We start from the raw sequence: 13,080 nt of genomic DNA, 5'->3' as shown, positions 1-13,080 counted from the left end.
TTTAGTGGCTGCTGCCACCACCATAGCATCCACTGGAACTCCTTTTGTTAGAAAAGGTTTATCATTAGGGCTAGTGATGAACTTATTAGGCCTCCTAGGGACGGGCTCCACAGTGTCTGGAGACTCCCACGTCTTTCGACAAACTAAATCAATAAGCTTATCGAAAGGTGGAGACACCCAAGAGAAGGAGGGTCGAGATCCAAAAGCTTTTAGGTACACAGACTCCTCGTCAGTAGGGCTGATGGACTTCCAACTGCCTCTTCGTTTCAGGATCTCTAGGATGTCTGCAAAGCACGCCTCCTCAGAGGGCAACCGTGAGTACCCTTCTGATTCATTGAGGTCCATGTCAGATGTAATTGACTCCTATTGGGAGTAAAAATGCTTCATCTTGCAAGTTTTCTTCCGAGGACCCTCTTCAGAAGGATATTCCGGATAGGTCTCGGAAGATAAGGGTTCACCCACTGGGGTTTCCTAAAGTTCTGGATCTGTACGCTTCTGTGGAATCAGTTTTGTAGAGACAGACACCGGTGCCCTAAGGGATGGAATAGGAGTAACCCCAAGGTGATGCTATCTCAGAGGACAAGGCTCTCCTCATAGCCTCAAATGCCCCACTCCCATGAGTTGAAGGAGGCCCCAGCTCCGAAGAACCAAGAGACACCCCTGGCCCCACAGGAGCAGGCTCCCAGGCAGAGGTAGGAGCTGAGCTCACATGAGCCAAGGCTCCGAGAGGTGGAGTAGGATCTGACAAAATATCGGCTCCACTCATCCCCCTGGAGGTGGACGGTGAGTGTCAGCTCCCAGACTCCCCTGACAGCACTGAGGTAGTCGGAGCAGTCAGAGCCAAAAGTCCCAGAGTGGGTCTCAGTTCCAACATATCCATCACCATCAGTTCCACCCTTTCTAGCTCTGAAACCACAGGTCGGATCAGAGGAGGAATGGATAAAGAAGGGGTAGGTACAGCCAGGTCTGAGGCTTTAAGGGTCAGTTCTGATAATAGTTTTGCTGGTGTCTTCAACAGTCTCTGCACCACACAATCCACATCCAAATCAGAAAGGCTCCTAGAGGACCTGGATGCTGGGGCTGGAGAAGCCGACATTTGTAATAATGGAGACCGTAATGTAGCGGATACCGGTTCCAAGGTGGGGGACCGGCTCCGTACAGTTAAAACCAATGGCTCCAAAGTCATTGGAGCCAAGGTTGACAATCTTTCAGAAGCAACATCTTTAGATACCGATGGAGACATCCTGGGGGTTTTCTTAGCCAGCTCCGACTCCTCTGAAGTGGAAGATCTTTTAGATGATTTGTCTGAAGAAGGGGATTTAGACTTTGACTGAGAACTTTGACTTTTCTCTAATGCTTCAGGAAAGCTAGACTTTACCATACCCTTTAGCATCAATTTATTCTTTCTCTCTTGTAGGATTCTATTGCTAAATGAATGGCAGATAGAACAAGGGTCTTGTAAGTGACTTTCACCTAAACAATAGACACAGACCGTGTGCTCATCTGTCACTGACATTTTTTGCCCACACTTGGGACATTTTTTAAAACCTGAATGTTTTGCATCTTTCCCTTGCTTTTACATAATAACCAAGAAAAAATAGAAGCTGTGATCCTCTCTAAGTTTAACAAGGGTATCAAGTAACACCAGTAATTTGCTAAGATGGCAACAACACACAGCACACAAAAAACAAGCCTTCCACTAACAATCCTATGACGGAAAGGAAGCAAAAGTCCTCTAACTTAAACTGACTTTTTTTTTAATAACTATTAAAGCATACTAATAATTATTAACAAAGAAGGCAGAAAAAAATATGTGCACACAAGAGGCTTCCTCTACAACCTTAAAAACTGACTTTTTTTCTCTCAAGGGAAACGTACTACACTAATATATAAATTAAGGTTCATTGCACACACCAAAGATTAAGTATATTGCAGCCCTCTAATTTAAACAGGCTAAATAGAAGGATTCTGATAAAATACACACCAAACTAAGAAAAATGCACACTCTTAAGAAGAAAAATGGGATAAGACAGGCCACAAACAAGAAAGGGCCCATAGTTAAGAAATAAAACTTTTAAAGTCTAAAGGTTAAAAGAAAACTTTATTAACACCACAAAAGGACTTAAAGGTATAAAGAACTACCCACTATTAATAATAGCAATAAACAAAGCTTGTTGATAATGATGTTATAATCCAAAAATTTAAACACTTAGCCGGAACTGGTCAAATGGTGCTCGATCTGCTTCGCGGCAAATGAGATCTGAGGTACACACTGGTGCATGATGGGATAGGAGATTAGCCTCAAGCTGGTTGACGACCTTGAGCTACAAAAAAATGGCTGAATCAGAGCCAAGGATTGGCTCCAAACCCATCAGTTAAGAATGAAGGAGAGATAGGACAACTTCACATGAAATGTTTGTGGCAGGCACATTGCAATATTTGTTTAACATAAGACAGGAATTTTGCGGGGTTGAAAATTTAATAGTTCACAGACAACAAAATTTGATTTATCTGTGCTGGTTGTTAATGCTAAGAGCATTTGTAGAATGCATTTATATTAGAAAATTTGCTATGTTTTCATAAGATTAATGTTATTACTTATTGTGAAACATGGTTAAAGAACAATGACTGAAAACCAATTCTATTCAGGATATAAATGTTTTGCTGCAACAGGCATTCTAACAAAAAAAATAGGTGGAGGTGTTATGACAGGGATTAAAGATTGTTATGAGACCTGTGATTATTACATGTCTGGTGATAATACCAGTACTGTAGATTGTGCAACTATGACAATAAAGACTACCCTGGAACAGATTACAGTTATTGGAGTGTAGAGACCACCAAATTCAAGTGCTGATGACCTAGAAGAAGAATTCATTTCTTGCATAAAATACAGGAGGGAAAATAATAGTAGCTGGGGACTAGAATTTACCAGAAACAGACTGGAATAATATTGATTCTTCAACATTAGTAAATAATTGCTACAGATTATAAGCAAACTGATCAGAGAACAGAACATGCCATGCCATATGCTTTGTGTGTTGCTAAGGAAGTGATTGTTACTTCATGTCAAGTTTTACCACCTTTGAAGTGCAGTGATCATGGGCTTATAAAAGTTACACTACTGCTCGATAATTCTGTTAAACTGAAATCTAAACCAATGCACAGGATATTAATAGCAGACTCTATGGGAGCAAGATGGTCACTATATAACAGCTATTTGAGTGATGCAATTAGTGGTAAGACTGCAAATGGAATATGGCAAGTTTTGAAATAAAAAACATTTTAACACCATGATCTAGGGACACAAGGTCAGGAAGATATATTGCCATTATTAGAACAATATATTTAATTAAGATTAAAGAAAAAATATAAACAATGGATGAAGTCATACTATAACTTTGAAAACTGAAATAAATAAACTGTATAGACAAACATGGCATGAGACAAGATCTGGAATTTTTTTAAGAAAATGTATATAACAATATTGAGCATATTAGGAAATCATTTTATAGATACATAAGATGTGGAAGGAGTAAAAACATACAAATTGATGAACTGCATGTAGATTCTAAAGTATATTCTCAAGCACAAGAAATTATATAGATATACTTACAAAATCTTATGCAAACAGTTTGGTTCCAAAAAGTAGGTGATAAATTGTGCTAGTAACATCCAGGTAACTTTAAATACTGACATTAAATTAGATTATATTGAAAAAGAAATACACAAACTGGATTCAAGCAAAGCAAATGGAGAACCGAGAATTAATAACAATGACCTGAGAATATTTGAGAATGAACTTACAGTGCCATTACATTTGTTATTCACTGTCATTGAAATATTTGGAGATTCCACAAGATTGTAGACATGCACTTGTTAAACCAATCACTAAGGGAAAGGAAAACAAGACAAACCCAGAGTCACATAGACTCATATATTTACTTTCTTGCTGTGGAAAAATAATGGAGTAGGATATATTGGATAAATTATTGTCAGACTTGGAAAGGTTGGGGCTTGAAACCATATATCAGCATGCATATGTTAAATTATAACAGCTATAAATGAAAATTGTGCTATGATATAATTTATGCAGATTTAACTTCAGCCTTTAATAGGATCATACACAAAACACTGATCAATAAATTATAACAACTTTGGGGTTTGCTGGAGTGTAGAGACCACCAAATTCAAGTGCTGATGACCTAGATGAATTTGATCATTTCTTGCATGAAGCACAAGAGGGAAAATAATAGTAGTTGTGGATTTAAATTTACCAGAAACAGATAGGATTAATATTGATTTTTCAACATTAGTAAAAAAGAAGTTATGTACGCATAACGTTCCATGTGAGTTGTTCATCTTGCCTTCGTTCTCACTGATGGGTTTGGAGCTGATCCTCGGCTCCGACTCGGCCAAATGTAAAAGCTCGAGGCCTTCAGCTTGTAGTCTACTCCCTATCCCATGATGCACTGGTGCTTCCCTCAGATCTTGTTTGCTGCCAACTAAGCTGACTAGATAAGTTCCCCCAAAAAATTAGTATCCGAGGATACACTAGATAAGGACTAAAGACAACCCAGACTGTTTCAACTTCTCAGTCCAGAAGACACTGGTGGGGGGGGTTGGAGGGTGGGACATAAGAATGAAGGCGAGATGAACAACTCACATGCAAAGCTATGGTGAGTACATAACTTCTTTATGTGAAGTTGTTCTATCTCGCTTTTATTTTAACTGATGGGTTAGTGTCCCATGCACCATCTTTCTCGGGTGGCTCACAGGAGTATATTCCTCAGGACAGTGGAAACAAAGGAGGGCCTGTCCCTGGAGGCCTTGTCCAATTTGTAATGATTGATAAAAGTATGAGGTCTAGACCATGTGGCTGTAGCACAAATGGGATCTCTATTGATAGTTTGTCCAGAAAGGCTGAAGATGTGGAAACAGGTCTAGTTGAATGGGCCTTTACTTTTTTATGTAATGGTGAATGGACAGAATTGTATATAAAAGAGATGCAATCTGATAACCATCTTGATAAGGTGGTTTTTTACCACTGGAGCACCTTTCTTTGAATCTGAAAATGAAACAAAGAGCTGTTCTGATTTTCTAAAGTCCTTAGTCCTGTGCAAATAGAATCAAAGCTGCTTGTGGATGTCAAGCTTGTGCAGCATATGTTCCATCTTATTAGTATAATTAGGTGAAAAAAGAGATAATTCTATAGTCGGATTGAGATTTCTCTCTGAACACACCTTAGGTGAAAAAGATGGATTTGTCCTACGTGAAACTCTGTCATGAAATATTAAATATGGAGGTTTAATGGACAAGGCGTGTAACTCTGAAACCCTCTGAGCTGAAGTAATAGCTACTAGAAAAATGATTTTCCATGATAGATATTTAAGGTCACAAGATGAGGTCAATTCGAATAGGGGTAAAATTATATGAGAAAGAGCAAAATTTAAATTCCATAGTGTAACTGGGGACCGAATGGGGGGTCTCAAATGAGCGGTGCCCTTAAGAAAAGCTTTGGAGAATCTGTGGGACATGATATGAGACCCTTGATCACCAAGGTAAAAATTCAAGATTGCTGCTAACTGAACCCTAATGGTTGCAGCAGCTGCTCCTTCATTGAAAAGTTTGGTCAAAAACTCTAAAATGGATGAAACTGAAGCTAGATATGGGTCAATATTGCTTTGAGACACCCATATAGAAAATCTTTTCCATTTACTAAGGTATAACTTCCTGGTAGATGATTTATGGGAGGATATTATAATGTGCTGAGCTGCAGCTGAGAGATTTTGAAACCTGGCTATTCTTGGAATTGGAGGAGCCAAGCTGTCAATTTGAGGGTGTGAAGTGTGGGATGAAGAGCCCGTGATGATTGAGTCAGAAGATCTGGAACTGGGTCCAGGATCCAAGGTTCTTCCAATAGATGAGGCTGAAGAAAGGGGAACCAAATCTGATGAGGCCAGTAAGGGGCTATTAGAATAATGGTCCTTCCCAGAGTCTTTGCTTTCTGTAAAACTTTTGGTATCAGTGGAAAGGGTGGAAAGGCATAAAGGAGACCCGGGGGCCAACTGTGTACAAGTGAGTCCCTTGGAGAATCTCCCGTAGGGGAGATTAAGGCAAAATAGCTGCTGCATTTCATGTTCGTTGGGGTTGCAAAGAGGTCAAAACTGGCCCCATCTGTGGAATATCCTGACACTTCTTGTTTCAGGAACCATTCGTGAGGCAATAGAATTGCTCTGCTCAATTTGTCTGCTATCACATTGGACTTTCCCAGGATGTGCATTGCTATCAGAAAGCACTGGGTGGAAGTTGCCCATTGCCATACTCTCAGGGCCTCTTGACATAGGTTGTCCATGTAAATTGCAATAGTCCCTAGAGGAAGGCAGTCTTGAAATGACTGCAAGGCTAGAAGTACCGTTCTCATCTCTAGGACACTGATATGCAGTTGAGTCTTGTATTGTTTCCATGTGCCTTGGGCTGTTCTCCCGCCCACCCTATCAGGGAGGCGTCCATGGTCACAATGACGCATGGGAGTGGGTAGAATAAAGGGGCAACCTATTGTTACTTGTTGAGATGTCAGAAACCAGCGAAGGTCATTCTTGCATGAGTTCGTTATCAGAATTTGATGAGACATTGGAAGTTTTTGAAAGGACCAATGTGTGAACAGAAGCCACTGCAGTATACGCATATGCATTCGACCTATAGGAATTTGTACACCATTGAAGCTGGGGCTTTTTCTGTTGGTAGAAGATTCAGGACCTGCTTTCATAGAACACAAACCCTTAGTGGTGGAAGTTTTACGGTCATGGAAATGGTATCTATATCTGCTCCTATAAAAACGGTACTTTTGGATGGCAATAAGGCAGACTTTTCTGAGTTTATGGTAATCCCCAACTAACTGCGGAGGTTTGAGGTTGTGTCCCTTGTTTGTATGAGTTGATGCCTGGTGGTGGCAGTGAGGAGCCAGTGATCTAGGTATGGAAACACCTGGAATCCTAAACATGTCAGATGAGCTCTGACTACTGCCATGCATTTGGTGAACACTCTCGGGGCAGTGGTAAGACCAAAGGGCAGAGCTTGAAACTGGTAGTGACTGGCTCCCAGCCGAAAGCACAGATGATCTCTGGATGGTCTGGCCATTTTGATGTGGTAGTATGCATCCTGAAGATCTATTGAGCACATCCAGTTGTCCTTCCTGAGAAAGGGAAGTATCGACTGTAGCGTGACCATCCAAAATTTTGTCTTTTTGACAGATCTGTTCAGTCTGCTGAGATCCAAAATGGGTCTCCAGTCCCCTGTTTTCTTTGGAACTAAAAAATACCTTGAGTAAGTTCTGGATCCTCTCTTTTCTGCCAGGACTGGTTGGATGACTCTTTTTTCTAGCAACCTTTAAACCTCTAAGGTTGCTTGTTCCCTGTGACTGGGTGGGAAGTCTGGGATTTTCATTACAAGAGGTGGTGGGGTGGCAAAGGGAATGGAGTATCCTCTGGATATGATGCTTTGTACCTGGTGATCTTTTGTTATTTTTTGCCAGGCATCTTAGTACAAAGATAAGCATCCCCTGACTGCCTCCAGAGATGGACAGGCGGGCATCCTTTCAGGAGTGCTGATAGGGCTTTCCAAAGAACCGATCTCTGTCGCCCTGATTCTGTGGACCCCATCTGCTGTGTGGGCATCTTCCATTATTACCCCCTCCACTGCCTCTAGAACCACATCTTCCTGCCCTTCTGACCTTTGGGGGTAAGGTCTGGTAGGGGTGGAAAAATGGACTCTGATGGCAGACAGAGTCTTTCTGTCCTGCTCACTCCTGGTAAGTGTTTCCATCACTTTGAGTCCAAAAAGGGACAAGCCATCAAAAGGGGTGTTCTCAAAGGATGACTTAAAGGGCTCCGCAAAGGAACATAAGCACATCCAGGAATGTCTCCTAAGAGCAATTCCTATACCCACTGCCCTGCTCATTCCTTCAGCTGCATATGAGATCAGATGCATGGAAGAGTTTACAAGGGAATTTAGGGAAGCAAGCTCGGAAGTTACTTCATCTGAAACTCCTACAGCTACTGCATCCTATACAGTATCTCCCAGCTCCTTAAGGAGATCTCTATGCAGTCTAGTAAAATGCGTGAGATAGTTCAGGGATCGAAGAGCAAAGGCCACTGAACTAAACATGTGCTTACCATATCTGTCCATGATCCTAGAATCCCTGTTAGGAGGATGAACAGATGTAGAGGTCTCTGACAACTCCTTCTCGGTGGCTGCTGCCACCACCATAGCATCAATTGGTACTCCTTTGGTTAGGAAAGCCTTGTCCTGATGGGAAGTCATAAATTTGTTAAGTCTCCAAGGGACAGGTTCCATAGTATCCGGGGACTCCCACGCCTTTAGAGAGATGAGTTCCATCAGCTCATCAAAAGGTGGAGACACCCAAGAGATGGAGGGTTGAGATCCAAAAGCCTTCATGAGAACTGACTCATCATCAGTGGGGTTAATGAACTTCCAGCCAGCCAGTTTGAGAATTTCCAAGATGTTGAAGCTTGTGCATCAGGGCTGGTAACCCAGTACGTAAAAATGCACTACCAATCATTAGTGGACCGGAGTTCTGCTGTGGCAACCCCTAACCGGGAAAAGCCAAAAGACACAAACAAATCTCCGAAAGAGATATCATCAGAGGGGGACCGTGGGGACCCTTCTGACTTATCTAAGTCAGTATCTGACATGATGGATTCCTGTGGGGAGTCCAGATACTTCCTCTTGCAAAGTCTCTTCCTGGGAACCTCCTCAGTGGGAGCATCTGGTGAGGTCTCGGAAGAGCAGGGCTCACCCAATGGGGCGACCTGAGGCTCTTTGTCTCTATGCTTTTGAGAGACCAGTGAAGCAGAGGTGGACACACGCACTTTGGGGGAGGAGGTTGCTGGCTCTGATGATGTGGGTGCCCGAGGGGACAACACACTCCTCATGGCATCAAAAGCCCCCTGGCTCTGATAAGAGAAAACCCCTGGATCTGAAGAAGTAGGTGATCTCTCTGGCACCAAAGCAGTGGGAACCGAGCCCGAGGTAGGTGCTGAGCTCAGCCATGCTGAAGCCCCAAGAGTAAAGTCAGAACTGAGAGGTCAGTTTGACTATCCTCCCTGGACCCAACCAGCGAGTGTCAGCTCCTAGACTCCAAGGTCAGCACCAAGGAAGTCAGAGTAGTCGGAACCGACAGCCCTGGAGCAGGTGTCGGCTCGGGCAGTTCCACAATCATCAGCTCCGAACACTCTGGCTCCAAAACCTTGAGTCAGATCGGAAGAGGAACAGAAGTAATGGACTGGGTCTCAGTCAGCCCAAAGCCCCAAGAGTTAGCCCCGACAAAATCTTTGTTAGTGCCAATGTCTGCAGAAGAATCTGCACCACACAATCCACATCCTTATCAGAGGGTCTTGAGGACCAAGAAGAAGCTATGGAGGAAGCCACTGATTGTAAAATAGGTGACTTAAGGGTAGGAGATACTGGCTCTAAAACCGGGGACCGGCTCCTACAAACAAGTGCAACCGCCAAGGTAAATGGTCTGCCTGATTTTTTTTGGATTCGATGAGCTTTTCTTCATCTCCGATCCAGAAGAAGTCTTTGAAAATTTTGAATGCCTATCTTGGGTATTGTCCTTATCTAATGATTCCCAAAAGGAGGACTTTACCAGTCCTCTAGCAATCAGCTTACCTTTTCTTTCTTGCAGCACCCTAGTACTGAACAAGTGGCATATGGAGCAATTTTTTTGGAGGTGAACCTCCCCCAAACAATATACACAGTCAGAGTCAGATGGACATCTTCTGTACACACTTATGGCATTTTTTTGAAACCCAATTTAGATTTTTCCTGAGACATGTCAACAATTCTACAAAAATATTATTCACACTAGAAATACTATGAGCAATTATTAAAGACTTCTAATTTAAACAGGCTATAATATTAAAGAAGAAATAGCCCTAAATAAAAAAAACGGGCTCACAAAAAATAATACTTAAACCTTTTTATAATACAGGCAATCAGACTAACTCTAACAACAAACACACCACACATAGATATATATATATATATATATATATATATATATATATATAGTAAGCTAAGAACTATCAATGCTTAAAAGAAAGGGGAAAGGGAGTTAAACTAGGCCTAATAAAAACAGCCACAAAGGAGAAAAAGAGAAAGGTATACTATCTGTAATTCTCTTAACGAACTAACTTGGTTAAACTACCCACTAACAACTATATAGAAGAGGAAATTTTTGAGAAAAAATGTACTAAAACTTGAAAAATACTTATATTCACTGGCCAGAGCTGGTGAAACACCTGATCTGTTGCAGCGGCAAATGAGATCTGGGGAAGCACCATGGGATAGGGAGTTGTCCACGAGTTGGTTGGGGACCTTGAGCTTTTTGCATTTGGCCAAGTTGGATCCGAGGATCAGCTCCGAACCCATCAATGAGAATGAAGGCGAGATAGAACAACTTCACATTAATTGTTACAGATTATAAACAAACCTACCAGGGAAAACAACATGGCATACATTGTGTGTGTTCCTAAGGAGGTGATTGTTACACCATGTCAGGTTTTACCACCTTTGATGTTTAGTGATCATAGACTTCTAAAAGTTAAACTACTGCTAGATAATTATATCAAACTGACATCTAAACCAACAGGAGATTAATAAGACTATATGGAAGCAAGGCAGCCATTATATAAAACTAGAGTGATGCATTCAGTGGCAAGACTGCAGAAGGAATGTGGCAAGTTTTGAAATAAAAAAAAAGTTTAACATCATTATCTAGGCACACGAGGTCAGGGGGATATATTGCCATAAGAATAAGATATTTAATTAAGATGAAAGGTAAAAATATTTAAAAAATGGAAATGAGGTCAAATTATAACTCTGAAAATTGAAATAAACTGTACACACAAATTAAACATAGCATTTATTAAAATGTGTATAACAATATTGAGCATATCAGAAAATAATTTTATAGCTATATAAGATGTTGGAGTACAGAAATACAAATTGATAAAATGTGTGTAGATTCTAAAATGTATTCTCAAACACAGGAAATTATAGATATATTTACAAAATACTATGCAAACCAGTTTGGCTCCACAAAGATGGTGACACATTGTGCTAGTAACATCTGGGTAACTTTAGATAATAACATTAAATTAGATTATATTGAAAAACAACCACACAAACTAGACTCAAAGCAAAGGGAGAAGACAGAATTAGTAATAGTGATGTGAGAACATTTCAGCATGAACTTAACAATGTCATTATATCTGCTCACTAGGTCATTTAAGTATCAGGAAATTCCATAAGATTGGAGACATGCACTTGCTAAACCCATCATTAAGGGAATGGGGAGCAGGATAAACCCAGAATAATATAGAACCATAAGATTACTTCCTTGCTGTTGCTGTTGGAAAATAATGGAGTAGGATGTTTCTGACAAATTATTGTCAGAACAGGAAAGGTTGGGACTTGAAAACAAAAATAAGCACAGATATGTTCAATAACAGCTATAATGGCTGCAATTGTGATGTAATTTATGCAGACTTAACTTCAGCCTTTGATAGGATCATACACAAAACACTGATTAATAAATTAGAACAACTAGGTAGTAACGAACTATTGATACGATGGATAGCTGCATGGCTTACATTCAGGACCTAGCAAGTGTCATACAGCGACTGGACAAATGAAGTTCTTAGCTAGCATCAGGATGTCCCACAGGGCTCTGTCCTAGGCCCATACTTGTTTAGATTGTGCCTGTCATATCTATGTATTTCTTCTTTGATATTCAGTATTTTCTATGTAGATGACTTGAAATGGGAAACTGATTACATCTGTTACAGATAGGGCAAGTTTGCAAAAGAACTTGACTAAATTAATATGGTGAAAAATACAGCAAAAAATAAGCTTGTGAGATTCAAGAGGCAGACTGAAGGGTGAGCATTTAATACAGCAGACAGTGATTGAAATCATGCATTCATTTAAGAACCTGGGTGTATGGGTAGATGCAGCTTTGAGTTTTTCTGATCATATCAACCAATTAACTAATGGTAAGTTATAAAGCTATAGGCTATATAAAGCAATTTTAAAGTTTAGGACATCAGAAATTATGACGTCATTTGAAGTTATATTAGAACCAAACTTGAGTATGGAATAATAATTTGGAAACCTTATAAGCAAACTAGCATGAGTAAATTGGAAAATGTACATTGGAAATATACTAAGGACATCAGATTTGGGTGCGTGGAAGGTGCCTTTAGTTTTTGAAGCTGGCTGGCTGTTATATCCTTAGCAGGATATAATCTATATGTACAGTGTGTGTGTGTGTGTGTGTGTGTGTGTGTGTGTGTGTGTGTGTGTGTGTGTGTGTGTGTGGTTTACTATCAAAAAGTTGAACGTTGGTTCAGAGAACACGGAAAGTCAAACGGCAGTTAGTCGACTTCCATGTTGCTGAACATTAGGAGATCGAGACTACATATCAGCGAATGCAAGTGTGCATTCGCTGATATGAACTAGATATTATGCGGAGAATCGCAGTACAGCATGGATTGGGAAATGTATCCCATTTCTTGTGTTTTGGAAAGTTTCAAAACACTGGAACTTCTTAGCCCTGTATATATAAGGAGCTGCTCTGGTTCCCCACTCTTCAAGAAAGTTATTATCATCAGAGGAGGAGAACTTGTGGACACTAATTAATAAACAGTTGAAATAATTTTCATGGAGGGAAAAAGGACAAGAGCAAAGTGGGATAAGTTGATCCTCTCAACTCAACAAGCTGGTTTAGGATTACCTGATTTGAAGGCATATTTTAGAACTACACAGTTAAGGCTCATATGCACAACACACACAGAACGTTATAATTCAAAGGGGAAAGGGATAATGGTGAAGCGGGGGGGGGGGGTTCAAGAAATAAGGAGACAGTGGGATATTGGATGAAGATCCATAAGGAGAATACTAACCACCATACAGTATATTATATTCATAAAGTTGCTGAAAGTATTCTAAGAACTAAGCTAGCATGGGAATAGAGAAAGATTTTGCCAGTAGGGA

This window comes from Protopterus annectens, chromosome 9.part0, assembly GCF_019279795.1.
Source record: "Protopterus annectens isolate FY-2018-M chromosome 9.part0, PAN1.0, whole genome shotgun sequence".
NCBI classification, from domain to species: Eukaryota; Metazoa; Chordata; order Ceratodontiformes; family Protopteridae; genus Protopterus; species Protopterus annectens.
This window is presented reverse-complemented; position numbering follows the sequence as displayed.